The sequence below is a fragment of the Anabrus simplex genome, chromosome 1 (genome assembly GCF_040414725.1).
Source record: "Anabrus simplex isolate iqAnaSimp1 chromosome 1, ASM4041472v1, whole genome shotgun sequence".
Lineage (NCBI taxonomy): Eukaryota > Metazoa > Arthropoda > Insecta > Orthoptera > Tettigoniidae > Anabrus > Anabrus simplex.
Genome location: NC_090265.1, coordinates 484,233,779 through 484,254,076, shown reverse-complemented (window position 1 = coordinate 484,254,076; position 20,298 = coordinate 484,233,779). Strand labels below are relative to the sequence as shown.

The following is a 20,298-nucleotide window of genomic DNA, read 5'->3' as shown; positions in this document are numbered from 1 at the left end:
AAAGCAAATTAAAAAACTGCTTCAGAACACCTTATGCTTCTGACAAGGCGCCACACGTTCACTTGAGGCAGACGTCCCCACTCTTCTAAAAAGGCGTCTTCAAGGGCTTTGTAGTGTTTGAGGTGGTGGATTTCTCTCTCGGGTGTGTTGCTCCAATTGGTCCCAGACTTGTTCGATCACATTCAAGTCGGGACTCCTTGATAGCCACTCCATTCATTGCTTTCTCTCTTACCTACATCGGTCAACACGATCAACCATGACTTGTAAAAGCTAAGTCCACACAGGCCAACCTTCGTATACACTTCGACTTGAAGCACTTGTACCTTTCAGCTGACACTGACACCTCCCAGATGACAATGGCGCCCTCTGTTCTGTAAACAGGACATATTACCAATACAATTACAATAGTCCAATATTCATCCCACTGTGCTATATGCAATGTGGTTGGGAACATCTGCAGACGTGACTAAATTTCATTTTTGAGCAATGTAGTTTAAGTTTGGTTCGACTGACGCCATACGGGTTACTCGCGGCACTTTTTGACAGGCTCTCGCAGAAATTTAGATCTATATAAATATTATATAACTCAAATAACCCATGCTCCCCTTCAACCAAATCACCCTAAACAGACTATCCCCCCAACCCCCTCCATTCAGGGCCACCTCGGTGGATGGAGTAGCTTAGACGCTGAATCCAAGAAATGCATTCTTGCCAAGAAACTCGCTCATTCCCACCAAGCTCAACAATTTCCCCCACCCTCTCACTTCCAGGCCACCACTAATTCTGCCCAACGAAACCCAGCCTCAACCTAAAACATCTGAAACACTAGAAACAGAACACCGATGAGGGTGCACAATGCAACGCTTATTACATAATGCTGCTTCTACATGCTAACATCCGCATTTAATTTACAAATTAGTAAATTAGCGAAAAATCGGCGGTATTGACCCCGGGTAGTCTCAAAACTCACGAATTCCAGGAAGAGGATTAATAAGAAAGGTTTCTCTACCTGGGCCAGTCTCAAAACTCACGAGCACGGCCAGTTCTTCTTTGAAAGGATAATGTCCACCCTATTAGTGATGGGATAATGGAATACTTTTAATAATCGAATGGCTTCGATCCGATTATTTAAATAATCGAATTAGTTTCAAATACTATTCAGTTATATCGCACAGAATAATCGGATGCGTCCGACTCGTTGACTGAACGGTCAGCGTACTGGCCTTCGGTTCAGAGGGTTCCGGGTTCGATTCCCGGCCGGGTCGGGGATTTTAACCTTAATTGGTTAATTCCAATGGCACGGGGTCTGGGTGTATGTGTTGTCTCCATCATTTCATCCTCATCACGACGCAGAGGTCGCCTACGGGCGTCAAATAGAAAGACCTGCACCTGGCGAGCCGAACCCGCCCGCGGCACTAAAAGCCATACGACATTTCATTTCATGGGATGCGTTATGAAATTTTTTTTTTTTTGTTTTTGTTTAAGTATGTCGGGTAGACAATCTATTGAAATAAGCGAATAGATGAACTCTTACGAAAAATAGTAATACGTCTTTTTCCCAAATGAATCTCCAAGTGTTGAATGTAAATGAGTGAATTAACCGTCTAGATCTGCCTGAATTCATGGCACACTTGGTCTAATACTTCATTGGTGTGTCCCCAACGAATAGGAACTGAAAGTTCATGTGAGATCCAAACCGTAATTTAACATTTCTTTAAAGACCTTCTAGTTTTGTCCAGTTGTACTTCCTAGTTCAGTTCTTAAGAGTTAGTCCACGGGATAAAACTACATAAAAGGGTTACTTATTCCTAACCTGTTTTACCTATTATTAAATGTTTATTTTCACTACATGCAGTTCTAGATGAACAGGTGCATGTGGGTACGGTGCTACTGTTGAAAGTATTGTGTGTTCTACTTTAGATTGTCTAATGTTTATTTAACCCTTGACCTCGCAGTCACTGGCAAAAAAAAAAAAAAAAAAAAAAAAGCCGCTTGACAAGTTCCCATTCCCACGCTATGTGGGGCGTGCAAAACGCACTGTCGGGCGCGTGCGCAGTGTTGAGCCAGGAGGTGGGAAGCTATATAGGATTAGATCGAACAACAGGTGTTCCTGGCCTTTAATTGCGTACAGGCACATCAGAGCAAAATTGAATAACCCTCAATTTTAAGAAGACAATGCACTTTGATAACTTATTTTATTCATTTTATTAATCCCCAGACAGCAAACCATGAGTGGGGATAGGGGTAGCGTGCCTACCTCTTGCCCAGAGGCCTAGGGTTCGATTCCTGCCTAGTCGAGGGATTTTAGTTCCGGATATGGAGATGGAATTGGTTCATTCGGCCTTGCGAAACCAACTGAGGAGCTGTCTGTTACAAGAGGCAGCCGACTCTGTGTGATGGCCAAGCAATACAGCTGAAGATGTTATGCTGACGATGCAACACTCCAGTATGTACAGGCCTGGCTGTTTCTTCTTCCTGGCCTTTTCCCCAAGTAATTGGGGTCGGTACTTGGTGTGGATTTGGCCCAGTTTCACGGCCTTCCTGATGCCAATCCTGTGTGGAGGGATGCAATCAATATTGCATGTTTCCGCGGTAGTGTGGTGTGTTGTATCGAGATGAGTAGCGTATTGAGACACAAACACCAGTCCCCGAGGCTCTCTGAACCGAAGGTCAGTGCGCTTACAATATAGCCAAGGAGCCAGACCTTTTTGTTTGTGGTGTCATAAGTAGTTAGCTTGAAGTTTTGAAACATAGAAGTAGTAACTTATGTGCTTACAGTAGACTTCATAAAGATTTGCATATCCCAAATTATTGTTAATTCTTTAAAGTTATTATAACCAATCAGTTTACATAAATCATCTGTTTACGAAAATCTAAGTCTTTCTTAAAGACTGCAAGCTATCATGGCACTTCACATAACACAGTTTGTGTTTTCTATTCCACTTTGGTTTAACTGCGTTTGCATGTGCTCCTCTGATACCTTTAACCACCTGAAATGATGTTCATGAACACTCCGTAAGAGATACCCGTTACAGTACAGTACACTCCGTAGCGCAGCGTTATCGACGCTAGGCAGACATTCACCAATGTACAAATCAGTAAGAAGCGTTTATGTTAAAGTTAATGAAACTATTCTAAATAAAATTAGATCTAACGTCATTTTACAATAATGCATTGCCTAATTGCATCTAAAGTTACATTTGTAATTTCATCATCCGCGTCAGTTCTCTCTCCTGTCGTATCAAGATTCCCTAGCTGTGGTTATATTGGGCTCCTGGCCGCTGTCTTCACCAAACCAATATTTATCACTATTCCCTCAATCTCCTAGTTATTTTCTTCATCAAACCAATATTTATCACTATTCCCTCAATCTCCTAGTTACATTCTTCATCAAACCAATATTTATCACTATTCCCTCAATCTCCTAGTTACATTCTTCATCAAACCAATATTTATCACTATTCCCTCAATCTCCTAGTTACATTCTTCATCAAACCAATATTTATCACTATTCCCTCAATCTCCTAGTTACTTTCTTCATCAAACCAATATTTATCACTATTCCCTCAATCTCCTAGTTACTTTCTTCATCAAACCAATATTTATCACTATTCCCCCAATCTCCTGTTCTATTAGTGCGTCACGGCGCCATTATTGTTTCTCGATATTTTAAACTTTTGCACACTTTCATTCAATCTTCTTCGGCCACTCTCGGTAGATTTACTGGCACGTAAAAGAACTCCTGCAGGACTCAATTCCGGCACCTCGGCGTCTCCGAAAACCATAAAAAAGTTAATGGGACGTAAAGCCAATAACATTAATTATTATTAATTCTAAAACGGAATATCAACACTGCATCCAACATACACCCTAGGTTAGAGCTAGTGGAACAACGAAACATCGCGCGCTCTGGTTCAACCTGCTGCGCCACACACCACTTGTGTTGACATGCGGAAATTTATTATTTTTACCACCAAGAGTCTGCCATTATTCATAATAAACGGAAGGCTGAACATGATGAAATATCACGCATTCAAACACGTTTATCATATTAATCTCTTTCGTTGGTGTCCGCCCTGTTTTCATTTTTCATTTGGATATACTCTTGTACGGGTAAAGTTAATGTGATCTTCAATTCTGTATTGGTGTTCTGTGGTGTCCCGCTTTTGGCTGAACGGTCAGCATATTGGTATTCGGTTCAGAGGGTTCCGGGATCGATTAGTCGTAATAAACTTCTCTTCATCTGCATACAATACACCACGTCAAAAACCACCGCGTAAATATGCAACAGTGATATCCCTCCATATAGAGTTGGCGTCAGGAAGGGCTTTTGGCCTTAGAACTGGGTCCGTATAAGATCATTTACCAACCTCATAAATTTAAAAAAAGAGGCGAGGAAGGAGGAGAAAGAACGTATTTCATTGGTAATTGTGAATAATATAGCTATTATGTGTAACGTCCATATTTGTCATGTAGTCTTCAGCCCTAAGGCTGGTTGGATCCTCAACAGCTCCACCATCAGCTATCATAGATGGCCTAGGCATCACTGAAGAGGCGTACTAAGGAAATGAGAAGTGAGGTAGTTGCCCGTTGCTTTCCTCACCGAGCCAGCAGTTGCTATTACATATCAGTCTGCCAAGCCCACTGAAATGCATGCACTAACAGACCCTATGAGCAACATGTTCACACCATTCATAGCAGGGACTGGCTGCAGGAGGAATGGCATTACTAGCATCGCTCATACCTCAGTCACTTTCATATTGTCAAAGCCAGGGATGAGACAGAGACAGATCAACGAAAGTAACAAAATTGCTCTGGCCCATACCAGAAGAGCACTGGAAACACTAGGTCCCGCCAGCAAAGGCATGATGGAAGCTTAACACAGATTATTTCAGTCAATCAATCACTAGTGATCTGCATTTAGGACAGTCGCCCAGTGGCAGATTCCCTATCTGTTCAATTTTACTTTCATGTACTTTGTTAGTCTGACATTCGGTGATATTATTCAAGATAATTATAATGAATAATGAAACTTCTTGAAAAAAAAAAAGGCAGAAACTATGCCAGCCTTCCGATTTAAAGTCAACTGAAAGGATAATGCAGACAGCCTAAACAGTCATAATGAGTTTTCTTATAGGCTACACGAGAACGTCTCATAAAATCTAATTTCACTCTTATTTCGCGGAAACGCATGCATTCCGCATTTTATGCTCAATCTCGAATTTTATCACGATTAAGAATTAGTAGTGCTACACTTAATTGTCCTTTGAACGTCAATGGCAACGTGTTGCATTTATCGCGATTGCAAAAATGTACCGTCACTAATCATGTTTATCGTAAAAGAAACCACACACACACCACGATGAGGTCTGCAAAATCTGACGTAAAATGTAGGGTTATTCCATCTTAAATGAGTTGTAAACCACAGGTAACAAATTTAATATTATTCCGTATTGAAGAGCAATGTAAAACAAGAGCTAAAAGGTTTCTACTTACTCAATACTATTTATTGTAACCTACAAAAGTTATTTGAAACTAGTTTCGGTCTTGCTAGAGGCCATCATCAGTCAAAATCATTAAAGTTAAGGCAAGACATGAATTATAATAGATAAATTTTTAAATTTACGAAAGTAATCGGGAGATAGTGGGTTCGGGCCCCACTGTCGGCAGCCCTGAAGATGGTTTTCCGCGGTTACCCATTTTCACACCAGGCAAATGCCGGGGCTGTACCTTAATTAAGGCCACGGCCGCTTCCTTCCACTTCCTAGGCCTTTCCTATCCCATCGTCGCCATAAGACATATCTGTGTCGGTGCGACGTAAAGCAAATAGCAAAAAGAAAAAAAAATTACGAAACAAGCATGAGTCGCAGATATTCGGTGCAAGACAAGCAAAGAGTTGAATGATAAACGCTCATCACGATCACACGTCATGTGAAAGTTCTCAAAGTTCTCTTCCAATTTTACATTACCTTGTAAACCGTTAGAGCTATTGATATATTGTCTTAACTTTCGGCAGTGGTACTGACGGGCCCATAAATGAACTTAAGTAATTTTCCAAGGTGTCAGTATGTGCTTATAACTTACTAACTTGGTATTCTTAAATTGAACCACACTATTTTCTATGCATAATCTTAAACTTACGGAAATCACAAATTCAGCGCTCTAATTATTTTGAAAATCGGAAACGTACTTCTCGAGAAAATGGAATGTATTCAAACCTGCTTCATTTGCCAGCCGTCGATCAGCCCGTGCGATTGAATCACAAACCAGGCGGCTAAAAAGACGCTATGTACATAAGATGTTGATGTGGAATTCCTTCACTTTATTCTGACAGCGGGGCATGCGCTCTATTGTGACCATAAGTACACTACGTCCGGCTCCATGGCTAAATGGTTAGCGTGCTGGTCTTTGGTCACATGGGTCCCGGGTTCGATTCCCGGCAGGATCGGGAATTTTAACCATAATTGGTTAATTTCTCTGGCTCGGGGGCTGAGTGTATGTGTCGTCTTCATCATAATTTCATCCTCATCACGACGCGCAGGTCGCCTACGGGAGTCAAATTGAAAGATCTGCATCTGGCCAGCCGAACTTGTCTTCGGACACTCCCGGCACCAAAAGCTATACGCCATTTCATTTCAGTACACTACGATAAATTGATTGATTTAAGGTAAGACCGAACGCCAAAATCTGAAAAATATTACTTTTTTCGTTTATTGACTTATGTTACAATTTGGACTTCAACGAACATTCTGATGTATCATTTATATAGAAATTCGTCCTAGAAGTATTTTTTAATTTTACATCTACACTGCATGGATTTTCGTTTCAAGTATCACCGATTGATATAGTCATTGATATATTAGGGACTTCTTGATCTAGAAGGCTGTGGTTTGGCTCATTTTAAAGTTCCGAAAGTTGGCTATACTGTTGAGCTCTAAGATGTCTGCCTACTGGTGTTTACAAACAAATAATTGGCGATAAAATTTTATAATATCTTCATGAGAAAAAACAAAATGTCAATGAAGCATTTAATATCATCATCTGTACCAGGGTCCCTAAGAATGTGTTTGTGGGATATAATCCATTAAAGTTAGCTGTTTCGGATGCTGTAATAACCTTCAATCGTGGGAATTCAGGCAGACTTAAGGTTCTTAAAGAACTGGGAGTAGAAATACGAAAGCATACAGCATCTGGATTGAAAGTGCTTGACAGGTTAAGGGTGAAAAACGCAGAATTTTCGGCAAATCTGGCAACAAAAGAAGCAATAAAGAAGAAAAAAGGAGCAGATTAGCCAGCGAGGAGTCACATTATGGCGCTGAATGCTTCTAATTGGTCTAGCAAAACGTATAGGGTAAGTATAAGATACTTTTTTCACTCTTCAACTTTGGAGTTGATTTTTTTGAAACTAAAAAAAAAATCTGATAAAATTTTCCTTTTTCTTCAAAACTATAAAATGTATAACCATGAAATTTTGACAGGTACTTAATGTGTATACAATACAGCTGGGGATCTACAATCAGGTCATTGCGACTAATACCTTGAGAGTTGTGCCTCATTGTTCAATATTTTTTTATTGGAATATTTTTTTTAAATAATCATTACTCCCACATTTATTGAACCACAGTTCAAATTGTAGATCCCAGGAGTTAGTAAGAGTTGAAGAATATACTGTAAAAATATCATGCATTTATCTTTAGCAGTTTCTGAGAGAAAAAAGAGCATAAAGTATACAAAATTAACATTGGCGTATAGGGCATTTGGTCTTACCTTAACATCTTCAGTATTGTTGTAGGTAACAGGTAAATGAAAAATGGATATGCGATGGGTTTCCCTTTCCTATCCGACTTCGTTGGCCATCTCTTATTCTTTTACACCCCGACGAAATTAGGTTTGGGAGGCCTAGGGAGTCTCATTTTCGCGTCATTCGTTTTCTTTCTTCTGTTGATATTTCGAAGCACAGGGCTTTCCAGGTGTAAAACGGGATGCCGATGATGGGGTTCGAACCGGAATGAAAGCTAACAGGTACGTGGCCTTTACAGGCAGCCAGTTAACTGTCTGTGTGGTTTAATGTCACGTCTGGATAATCGTGTTGTGTATTGGAGTCGTCACATATACGTTTTTCCTTTGCGTCTTATTCGTCTATTGTTAATGTGCTTGCACCGAATACTTAACCGCGTTTCTCATTTATGATACGTATTATATATCTGTGCATGATCGGCCGACGGTTGGTGGTGGTGGTGGTTACAAAATTGTGATGGAACACAAAGGTGCTTGTGCGTGTGTGGTGCGCGCATGCAAGACTTGTGATTATAAGGACACTGATACAAGTGAATTATGTTGATATATATATTGATATTGAAATTCAAATACAGAACAAGAACAGTACGATCAAGATCAACAAGTTGGCAGCGAATGATATGTTCAGTTTATAATCTAAAATCCAACTTTCGAGGCTTCTTAGAAAATAGATTCAACAGATCTGTTGGTAATACAGTTATGCCTCTGAATGTTGATTTAGTTTAGGTCTATTGTTTACTGTCGGCTTCTGTTTTTCTTTTCTTTTTTAATTTTCATTGGCTGATTGTCTAACCCCCAGTACCCCCCCCCCCCCACTTGGCTACGACTCTGTATCTACGTGATACTCCAAATAAACTTTCAACGGTCGTGTTCTGTATATATAGCAAGTATTGAAGAGAAAGTGCGTTTCGAGTACAATGCGGTCGTGAAAATGCAATATTCATTATCTCTATGTTTTAAAATGGTTAGTTACGGATTAAGACTTTAAAAAAACAAAACAAAAAAAACACAAGTCAGATATTGGAAGATGGTGATGGTGAAAGGGATGTATGTGGTGATTGGAATTTGGAGTCCGACAGTGTAGGCCAGGGCCTCTCAAACGCCTACACTCTCACGCGTGCAGAGCGAGGTGCATAGGCTCTGTGCACTGTGCATCGGTACGCTTCGCCTCAACTCGGCTTGACTCGGATGGTGTAGTGTGCTGAGAGCGACGAAGCGTTTCGTGGTAGACGACGTGTTTATCAGTGAAATAGACAAGCTCACGACAACAACATAATAATGGAGCAACCTGTTTCGAAGAAAGCAAAGACTTCCGAAAGTCCATTTCAATCGAACTGGGAACTTTCGTATTTTTTGTTTGTTTGTTTGTCGTGACGATAACGCCAAATGCTTAATCTGTGGGACGATAATTACGTGCGTAAGAAAATCATCTATTGAAAGACACTACAACAGACTACATTCGGAAAATTATTGTGAAATCATAGGAGACGTCAGAGAGAAAGAATTAAGGAAGTTGAAACAGCTTGAAGAAGAGCATTCTATATCCACAAATGAGTTTTGTTCCAGTACTGTAGCATTTTCATTTTGGTTACGGGTTCTGCATTTTTTAAAATTATGTTTACATTCCTCTCAAACATGTATGTGTATTTCTAATTCACTTTTTTAATTTTTTTAATAACACTGGTAACCTTGTCCCATACAACTGTGCGTCTCCGCTCACCACACATAAACATTTCGCAGTGGGGGAGAAACAGCAGTGAAGGTGAGGAACGCGGAGACAGGCCGAACCGGGAGACAGGTGTAGGGAGAGAGGAGTGGGGGGTCTGCACTCTGGTCAACCAAGCGTAGTCGTCTTTTGCACCGTGCACAGTGCATGCACCACGCGCATGCACCCTGAGAGGCCCTGGTGTAGGCCCTAAATGAGGACACTGAAACGAGCAGTGAGTTAATGCGCTCACAGCGTGGCAAACGATTTTGTCCCGGTAACAGCCGTGCTTTGCCTGCTGCCCTTTCTTGATGGATACAGTACTTTTGTATCCATCTCTTGGCACAGGCCCGAGTAAAGTGTAGCTTTCACCGAAGTCCCAGTCTCATCCATGGCTGTGACAATATGGAAGCTGCTGGGGTATGGGTGGTGCTGAGTAATGCAATTCAGAGCACGACTAGTGGATCTGAGTGTTATGAAAGGTGTTTCTCATAGGGTCAGTCGTGCTGCAATAGCACTTTCTGACCCAGTGAGGAAAGCAATGGCAAACAACCTCACTCCTCGTCTTGCCTAGTACGCCTCATTTTGGTGCTGCCATTGGTTTTTTCGGTTTCCTTATAACCGCATAACCTTTGGTGGTGCTATTTGAGGATCCAACCAGCCTCTGGGCTGATGACCTAACATACAGACAACAGCCGTGCTGTGTGTTGAGCGGGAACGTCTCATGTGAAACACGTTGGAACTCCTACTTGTCAGTGATACTTTCTCCAAGATATGATTATTGTTACTGTTAATAGTGTATAATGACTTGTAAACACCGATCTGCTGAATCGGCACAAAGTTAACTTTGTGTGTCCTCCACTAAACCGAGCTAGTAGGCCACGCGATTATGGTCGCGTAGCTATGAGCTTGTATTTGGGAGATGGTGGATTCGAATCCGACCATCGGCAGCCCTCAAGATGGTTTTCCGTGGTTTTCCATTTTCACACCAGGCAAAAGTTGGCGTTGTAGCATAATTAAAGCCTCTCCGATCCTTGAGTAGCCGAAAACCTTGGATGGGTTAGTGCGACGTTAAAGCTATTATTATTATTATTATTATTATTATTATTATTATTATTATTATTATTATTATTATTATTATTATTATTATTATTATTATTATTATTATTATTATTATTGTAAACAATGTGTGCACAGTGATTTTAATTACTAAATACTGACAGGTTTGTCAGATTCCATTGGTATCCATATGAGTTTTAGGACGGTGCTGTTCCAGGGTCTAATATTTTAATTTAACTCATAAGATTATAACGTTCACTTGTCTGATATGTCGCAAAGGACAATGAGGGAAAGTGTTGAGTGTTCGTAGTCAGTCAGGTTGCGCTAGACATGACGAAAGAGAAGAAGACAGTGGCGGGACAACATCCTGTCTTGTGAGAAAATGGACTGTGTAAGTGTTTCATGGAACCATGTGTCAGAAACTTCAGTGGAGGTTTCTTATAACGGACGATTTCTACTGGTCAATGAGTGTGTAACTTGTAGTTTCCCAACCATTTATTTTATACATATAATTCTTTCAGTTTGTTCTTTTTTAGGTATTAATCTGATATTTGGTCTTTATACCGAATAGGACAAATTGATGGCCTATCTTGAGTTCAGTTTAATTTTTGTCTGTCTTTCGCAACATTACAAACAATAGATTTATGGATTCTCATCAAGCTTGTTACAGTGAAAGTTGTTTACAAATCAACAAGGGGGGTTTTCAGATTGGATCTGAAATTAAAACTCAGTGTAATTATCTCCTTTATGGTCGGTTTTTACAGGAACATAGCTCATGGCAAAATTTATTTGGGATATTTCTTCCAATTTTTTTCCGATACAGTGAAGAAAAAAAAAGAGCAAATATTAGTGGCGTTCGTGTGAAAGTGTAAGTCGAAGAGTGTGGAGATTACCGAGGCAAATTTGTACAGTTACGTGAACGAATGTATCATGAAATGTCATTGTAATTTTTATCCTAAATGGAGGATAATTGCTTTCACACGAATCAACAGTAAAATTAGCGGTACATTAATAAATATCATTATTACTAGAGAAATATAGATATGTAACCATGGCGACTATTTCGCTGTAGATATGACTCTCTTCTGTGGCATTCCGCTTCATCGTCGTAGTCTTTTGTTTCCTTCCTGAGTTTTTTTTTTTTTTTTTTTTTTTTTTTTTTTTTTTTTTTTTTTTTTTGCTAATGGCACCGACATGGATAGGTCTTTTGGCGACGATGGGATATGAAAGGCCTAGGAGTTGGAAGGAAGGGGCCGTGGCCTTAAGGTACAGCCCCAACATTTGCCTGGTGTGAAAATGGGAAACCACGGAAAACCATCTTCAGGACTGCCGACAGTGGGATTCGAACTCACTATCTTCCGGATGAAAGCTAACAGCCGCGCGCCCGTAACCGCACGGCCAACTCGCCCGGTGTTCTTCCTGAGTCTGGGGTTAGCACCGTTCAATGGAAGTGCTATGTCTGTGAATTCTCAATATCTTTGTCCATCATCCCTAGCGCGGACGGTTCAAACGGGAAAATGGAGGTGAATAATATATCGTAAGTAACACAAAAAAATTGAAAAAAGTAGCATGATCCCTGGACCAATAATTACATTAATTAATGAGTTAAGGTAACATCAAGCAAAGTAAAGAAGTTCAAAGAAGTGGGCAGAGACTTCACACATAATTCTTACATGAACAAACGACATACTGAAGGGCTATGAGGTCTTCTCCTTTTCTTCTTTGGCATCTAAAAATTAGTTCCTAATTAGCGTCAACCTGTAAGATCTTTTGCTACCATGTTTTTCCTTCATTCCCACCTAGATATACCTGCTCCCTTCACAAAGCTGCAGGTTGTTCTTATTGGGTCTTCTTGGATGTTTTTCTCTCTCTTCACCTGGTAGTCCTAGAGTGGCGAGTCTGATTCTGCCCAGCGCCTCACATTCGAAAAGTATGTGTTCAGCTGATTCCTCTCCTTCATTGCATGTCCTACATATATCGTCTCTTATTACTCCAATTCTATGTAGGTGTTTTTTCAGATGGCAGTGTCCTGTCAACAGTCCTACTACCCATCTTATATTTTCTCTGCTGACTTTCAACAGTTCTTTAGTATGCTTCTTGTTTGGTCCTTTTATAATTTTCTTTGCAAGCCTGCATCCTGGAGTATTTTTCCAGGTCTCCATTTGTTAGCGCTATGAGTTAGTAGAATTCATAGTCATAATGTAGGGTATGAATATATTTATCTAGTAATAATGATATTTATTAATTTACCTGCGTAAAAGCAATTATCTTCCATTCAGAACAAAAATTATAATGACATTTCATGGATACGATTCGTTCACGTACCTACACCTTTGTACATCTCTCTGTACTTTTTTTTGTCTAGTTTTATGCCAGAAGGAAGAAATCATTTATCAAGATGAGCAATAATTAAAGTAAGATTAGTACATCGCCGCTATCCGCTGTTATGGAGAGGCATACCCACTTACGTGCTTCGGAATCCCAGGAACAACATGAGTGTAATTGTGCACATGCTTATTGATTGTCCCATTAGTTAGTTCCCTATACAACAGAAACTTTCCAGGTGAATAGTTTCCGGCCTTCTTCAAGACAGCGAATACAACCTTTGTCAAAAGGAATCTGAGATTTTTTTAAAAAGTAAGTTACATTTTATCGGGTAAAAGGAAAAAGTAAGGATTTCTTGTGCTTCCTTTAATTCAACCATTTGAATAGTACTCAAAAATATTCTTCTGTTTAAATTTATGCCACACCGACATCTAAAAACGAGAATTTCGTGTTTTGTTGTTGTTGTTTAGCGTTGCACAAAACGCAGACAGATTCTTTACGACGCTGTCATGGAAAAGTAGAGACTGTGACGAAGGGTGTAGTATGGTAAGGAGTTGATTAATTAATTCATTCATTTATTGACTTCATACTTGGGCTGTTGATTGCGCTCGTTACATTACGTCCGTGTGAATTTCTAGTCACCCTTCGTAAAAAAGGGGAAACTGATGAATTTCATCATGGTCTCGACTCGAATTCAGTCCTATATTGTTTTAATATCTGGAAAATCCTATTTAAGTAGTTTACCAGGAACAGTCCCGATAGTTCTGGGCTTATTTGAAAGAGTTGGGAGTATTTGAAGTCATATTTAAATCAATGAATACTTCTTGTTTGTTGTTATTAAAAGGTACTCGTTCTTTCATTTTCAGATTGTAAACAACAGTTCTTCCGGGTTGAACGGTGTTGTTGTATTCACCTTACGTACAGGTAGCCGACGTTTCGAATACATTATGGTATTCTTTGTCAAACCGAGATTAGTCTCCCCAGGCAGCTAAAATCAACTACGAAAGTGGTTGCTTTGCCTCGCCTGAAATAACCTCCTCTCCCTCGGGCTGTTGTAAGCCCTGGCAGGGCATCTTGAAACATCTGGAACGTACCTCTCGCTTGGCAGTCACCTGGGAGTTACCGGTGATATAACGTAACTTGTGGGTTTGTCCTGTATTCTCATTCTCTGACCTGCATATTGCAATCTGTATATAACAGACAACCGAGGATTGTTGATTGTGTGTAGCCTCCCTCTAAATTCATATTGTTTGGGTATTTCGTGATTTTCGTGGCCTCTCGGATTTTTATTTCGAGGTTCCGGGGAATCGCTGCTAAAATCTTGGTAACAACTGAAATTTCCGTGCCCTGGTTCTTGGTGTGACGGATATGTTCTTTGATTAAGTCCGCTAGGAATCGGACTCTTCGTTTCGCCTACGTAGCAGGTATCGCAGCGTGGTAGACTCCAAAAAAGACCTTCGGAGGGGTGGAAGGCAAAAGCTTCCACTATCCGTAACCGCGGTACTCCAGAGGCCTGCAGTTGTATTGTGACTGTGACTCGTGACGGCTGATGAGTTAACTTCCAGTTTGGTTTGTAAATGATCTTGATGTCATATTTGTTTAGCATCTTCCAAATCCTGTCTGTCGTGTTTCTGATGTACATAAGTATGACTGTCTTCAGACAGGTCGGTTCCTCTTCCCCTGTGTTCTCTTGCACCGTGGCTTTTCCTATGCTTTGTTCTAATTTTCTAAAAGCTCGTCGGATGTTGTGTAACTGTTCATTCCACGTTAAGAAAACAGTATTGCTCTTATGGACCTACAAGGAGTGAAAACATCCCCTCTGAGACACCCATAATTCCTCGTGATTAAGGGATATTAGTTTTTTTTTGTTAGTGGCTTTACGTCGCACCGACACAGATAGGTCTTATGGCGACGATGGGATAGGAAAGGCCTAGGAGTTAGAAGGTAGCGGCCGTGGCCTTAATTAAGGTACAGCCCCAGCATTTTCCTGGTGTGAAAATGGGTACCACGGAGAACCATCTACAGGGCTGCCGACAGTGGGATTCGAACCCACTATCTCCCGGATGCAAGCTCACAGTCGCGCGCCTCTAACCGCATGGCCAACTCGCCCGGTAAAGGGAATATTATATTGTAGTTTGTAATGTATTATGAAAGACAAATAAAAAGGATGAGATATTTTCGGCCGTGAGTAAATAAAATAACTACATAACATTTTATTTTTCATAAATATATTCGTTTGGACGAAGCACAATGGCAGCAACCAGCCATCGCTTCGTTGCCTTCCTTCATGTTCCTTTGTCTGTGTTGCTCTGGTACACTCACTTCTGTAGTGAGTCCGGCCCCGCGGTGTAGGGGGCAACGCGTTCGTCTGTCACCCGGCGGCCCCGGGTTCGAATCCCGGCCCGGCCAGGGGCTTTTAATTGTACATGACTAATATCCCTGACCTGCGGAATGGGTGTTTGTATCGTCCCTAACGTTCCTCTCCTCACATTCAACACTCTACACTTCCGCAATTCCAATTACAGCAGGTTCATAATATGTGGTGCAAGTAGGAGCAAAAGATCTCTACAGGTCGACGCCCCGAACAAATAGCATTTTTATAAAAATAAAAACATATGTAGTGAAGTCGTCTACAGTGTTCATTTGTTGCATGTGTGCTTGTAGGCTTTAAATCAGTGCGTACTTGTGTTGAGTGAGAGTTGGTTGTATACTGCATGGTATTTTTGTGTGTTCTATTATTTTCGTACTGTACAGAACTTGTTACTGAAGAGTTTGGGGTTATGGTCTGCAGCGATACGTCATTTCTTCGGAGAGTTCTGGTGGGTTTTCTTTCTCTTCGTCAAGATGTTGAAGAACAGGACTGGCTGAGTCCTCGTCGCAGAAGGGGTTCATCCAAATTTTCCATTAATATTGTTTGTCTTCTATTAATAGCTCTGATTTCCCCGAAGTACTGTCCACAGTGTTGACAAATAACATCCACTACGGTAGAACATTCCAGCTTCTACATTTAACAAATGAAACAAGTTAATCCTGAAATAAACGTAAAAATGAATTCATTGCGGAAGTATGACATACAGGGTGGTCGGAAAGAACGTAAACCAGTTATATGAGTGTCAGTCATACTGATAAATACATCATTTGAAAAAAATAATTCGATATCTTGCTCCGTTGTCATTTTATCGGCTGCTGAATGTCGCCAGAGGAGGGGTTTGAACACCGACCTTAGAGCTGACAGGATCATTCCATATAAAGTACGCTACGATAACACTGGCTGAAATATCCGCGGTGTGTTTGTGTTTGATGCTGATTTCTCGGCATGGCTCACAAGCCGGTCTTACGCCAGGTGCAGTTACAACAACAGCACCCCGTAAAGCCCAAAACCCATGGTGTGTTTGTGTTTGATGCTGATTTCTCGGCATGGCTCTCAAGCCGGTCTTACGCCAGGTGCAGTTACAGCAACAGCACCTCGTAAAGCCCAAAACCCATGGTGTGTTTGTGTTTGATGCTGATTTCTCGGCATGGCTCTCAAGCCGGTCTTATGCCAGGTGCAGTTACAGCAACAGCACCTCGTAAAGCCCATTTGAATTCGCCCGCGAAGTGATCTGATTGGCTAACTTCAGCAGCTGATAAAATGACAAAGGCGTGGGATATCAAATTACATTTTTGAAATTATTTATCAGGATGACCAACGGTCATACAACCGGTTCACGTTGCTTCCGACAACCCTGTATGTACTGTTACATCCGCCACTGCCCAACAGTATTCCTCAATCAATATCAATCAATCATTCAATACTGATTTGCATTTCGGGCAGTCGTCCAGGTGGTAGATTCCCCATCTGTTGTTTTCCTAGCCTTTTCTTAAATGATTTCAATGATATTGGAAATTTATTGGACATTTCCCTTGGTAAGTTATTCCAATCCCTAACTCCCCTTCCTATAAATGAATATTTGTCCCAATTTGTCTTCTTGTATTCCAACTTTATCATCATATTGTGATCTTTCCTACTTTCAAAGACGCCACTCAAACTTTTTCGTCTACTAATTTCATTCCACGCTATCTCTCCGCTGACAGCTCGGAACATACCACTTAGTCGAGCAGCTCGTCTCCTTTCTCCCAAGTCTTCCCAGCCCAAACTTTGCACTTTTGTCGGAAATCACCCAGAACAAATCGAGCTGCTTTTCTTTGGATTTTTTTCCGGTTCTTGAATCAACTAACTCTGGTGAGGGTCCCACACACTCGAACCATACTCCAGTTGGGGTCTTACCAGAGACTTATAAGCCGTCTCCTTTCCATTCTTGCTGCAACCCCTAAACACCCTCATAACCATATGCAGAGATATGTACCCTTTATTTCAGTCCCATTTATATGTTTACCCCAATGAAGATCTTTCCTTATATTAACGCCTATTGCAGGTACTTAGAGTCCCGCCAGCCGTAGTATTTCTTGACTGAAACTTCCTCCAGTTCTGTCTTCAAGACTGAAGAACAGCTAAGGGGAAGGTGATGAAGAGGCCTTAGGGACATGTTATCTCCTCTCCATTTGCAGTACTTGCATGGCAGTTCCAGAGCCTGTGTTAAGTGAGTCATCGGTAACATCATTCTAGTGTGCAAGAGACGGCGGCCTTGCTCACATATCGAGAAACCCGAGACGACGTGTTACACTCCACAGAAGGCCAACAGCTTCCCTTGTCCCAAGACAATTCCTCTGCTTTCATAGTAATTGAAGCAAAAATTGACTACAAACAGAACAGACATGTCATTATTAAAACTTCAGTCTATATACGACCCTTTATCTAGCCTTCGGCTTTATCAAACAGCTCTATTAACATGAAGTATCTGACCTGCCAAAAAACGCGTCGGGCCGGATTTCGATTAGCTAATTAATGGCAAAAAGTACATAAAAATGACAAAATAGTTCTCATAATTTTATTGAAAATTACCCAAATTATGGGGGGTCTGCCCAGTTTTACCACCGGATGCAGTTCCTGGCCCTATGTGGATGAATGTATTCATTGTTGATTGTTTCTGTGGTTGTTATAGCGTGGTGGCTATATGAAAATACGTTTGTTGAGAAGAAGGAATTAACCATACACCGTTAAAATCCTCGGCCCTGTTGAAATCAAGCCTGGCATCTTCTAAACTGAAGGTCAGTACGCTGACCATTCAATTAAGGAGCCAGACAGAATTTTCTTCAGCATATCCCAGGTATTTCTGGAGCCACCTGACTCATTTTGGGTTTTGGCTGGCAGGTTTATGCCCGAATGTTCTTCTAACGCCAAGTTATTTTTCAGCTGAATAATTCCAACCCAGGATCGACCTGCAATCGAACCTTAATCACTACAGTAATCACGCCAATAATAATAATAATAATAATAATAATGAATGAGAGAAAATGGGATAATAATGTATTAGTCCTTTCTGTTCAGTATATGCCGTTCTTCTCACAAGCAGAATAACGGTGCATCAGTATGCCGTCATTAGGAGGTTGTGGAAAGGAAAAGATGATCTTCATGATTAGCTAATCAAACACATGAATATTAATGGAAGAGATCATAGTCAACGATAATGTTCATCTGTATAGATTCCGTTATTTACCTCATTCTGCATTTGCGTCAGATGACTGGGACCATACACATATTCTCGAATACGAAAGAACGTCTGTCTTCCTGCACATTATTCTTTTTAAAGAATGATTTTTTTTTTTTTTAGTCGGCTCTGTCGGTTAATATAACTTACAAACTTTTCGGTCTGTTCAACTCGAATAGAACACTTACAACAATATAAAATACCTGTAAAACATGAGCAAATTTTAAGTGTTATATTCGCGTTCGGCAGACTGAAAAGCTTATAAGTTAATAATTTATGTGAAAAGTTCGAACCGCTGCCGAAACTTCTGATATTTGAATATTCACGATTATTCAAAGCTCCGATGGTACTCAGATATGAGGAACGTAAACGTAAATATTTGAAAATTACTGCCTAATATCGGAGAACAAAGGAAGATGACTGAGAAATAAAAATAACAAAACGAATTGCTGAAGAATGACAAAATAATGACGTCAAATTGAAAAGAAAATGGCCAAAAATATTCAGTAAAAAAGACTTAATGAATACACATTTCCTGTAATCTGGGGTCCATTATAAGGATTAATATAGAAGTTAGCAACGTCTATGATAATGATAATAATAATAATAATAAAACCGGGCGAGTTGGCCGAGCGCGTAGAGGCGCAAAAAAAAATAATAATAATAATAAAGAAAACGAATATTGTAGGCACCTTCTAAAAATAGACCTAAGCTATTTGTAGCTATAAAAATACTATTCATTTAATTCAAATCATCCATTTATTCAAAACAACGTATTGCAGTCCGACTTCTTGGCTAAATGGTTAGCGTTGAGGCCTTTGGTTCATAGTGTCCCGGGTTCGATTCCCGGCCGGGTCGGGGATTTTGATCGCGTCTGATTTAATTCTGAGCGATTGTGTTTGTACCAACATTTTCCTCTTCATATTCAGACAACACACTGCACTGCCAACCACTACAGAAACACGCGATTGTGATTACATCCCTCCACTTAGGGTTGGCGTCAGGAAGGTTATCTTGCCGTAAAACAAGGTCAAATCCACATATGCCTGACACAGTTCGCACCCGCGACCCCACAGATGTAGGAAAAGCGGTAGTAGAAGAAGGTCGGTATAAAAGATTGAAAAATAATAATTTGAGAAAAGCAATCGCATTATTCACAAAATCGTTATTCTTAAACTTTTGTATATTTTGAATAAGTTACATCAAAAAAACAATTCTTAAAATGTAAACTAATTACATTTATTTAAAGGAACTATACACTGACTGACTGATACGCATTCAAACAACTCTCAGCAGTGTTATTGGTACCGCCGCTGAAGGGAGAGGGGATATAGGATGCGAGAACTCTGCCTATTAGATGAGTTGCGCCATATTGATCACGGTTCGCCTGGATGTTTCTTGTTCCTAAATCCTAAAGTACTGTTAAGGAAATATCCAATCGTAAATTCCATGTGTTTACTGCATTACCATGTGCTCGGCAGCTATGGCCAGTCAAGAGCTGCTGGCTCAGGGATTTGTGTTAATGTCCGGGTGAGTGTGAGAAAGAATGTCCACTATAAATAGTGCTTTTATGGTGTTTGTACGTGGCACGGTGCTGTAGAGGCCGGCTGCATAGCGTAGTAGGTCAGGCATTGATCTTCTGCGTACAACGTTACAAGTGCTCTGTCTGTTGGTATTTGAGAGGGCTTAAATGCAAGAGAACAGTGCCGTTAGATTTATTCGAAGGCTTGAAAACCATTTTCAGTCCAAATCCATGCTCCCCGAGTTCCTTTTCATTTTTTTCAATTTGCTTTTCGTCGCACTGACGTAGATAAGTTTTAAGGT

General features: G+C 40.5%; 1 protein-coding gene across 1 annotated transcript in view; it reads left to right on the top strand.

Moving 5' to 3' along the window:
* Positions 1-20,298, top strand: part of LOC136856987 (unc-112-related protein) — a 531,599-nt gene that overhangs the window by 59,557 nt on the left and 451,744 nt on the right. The window lies entirely within an intron of this gene.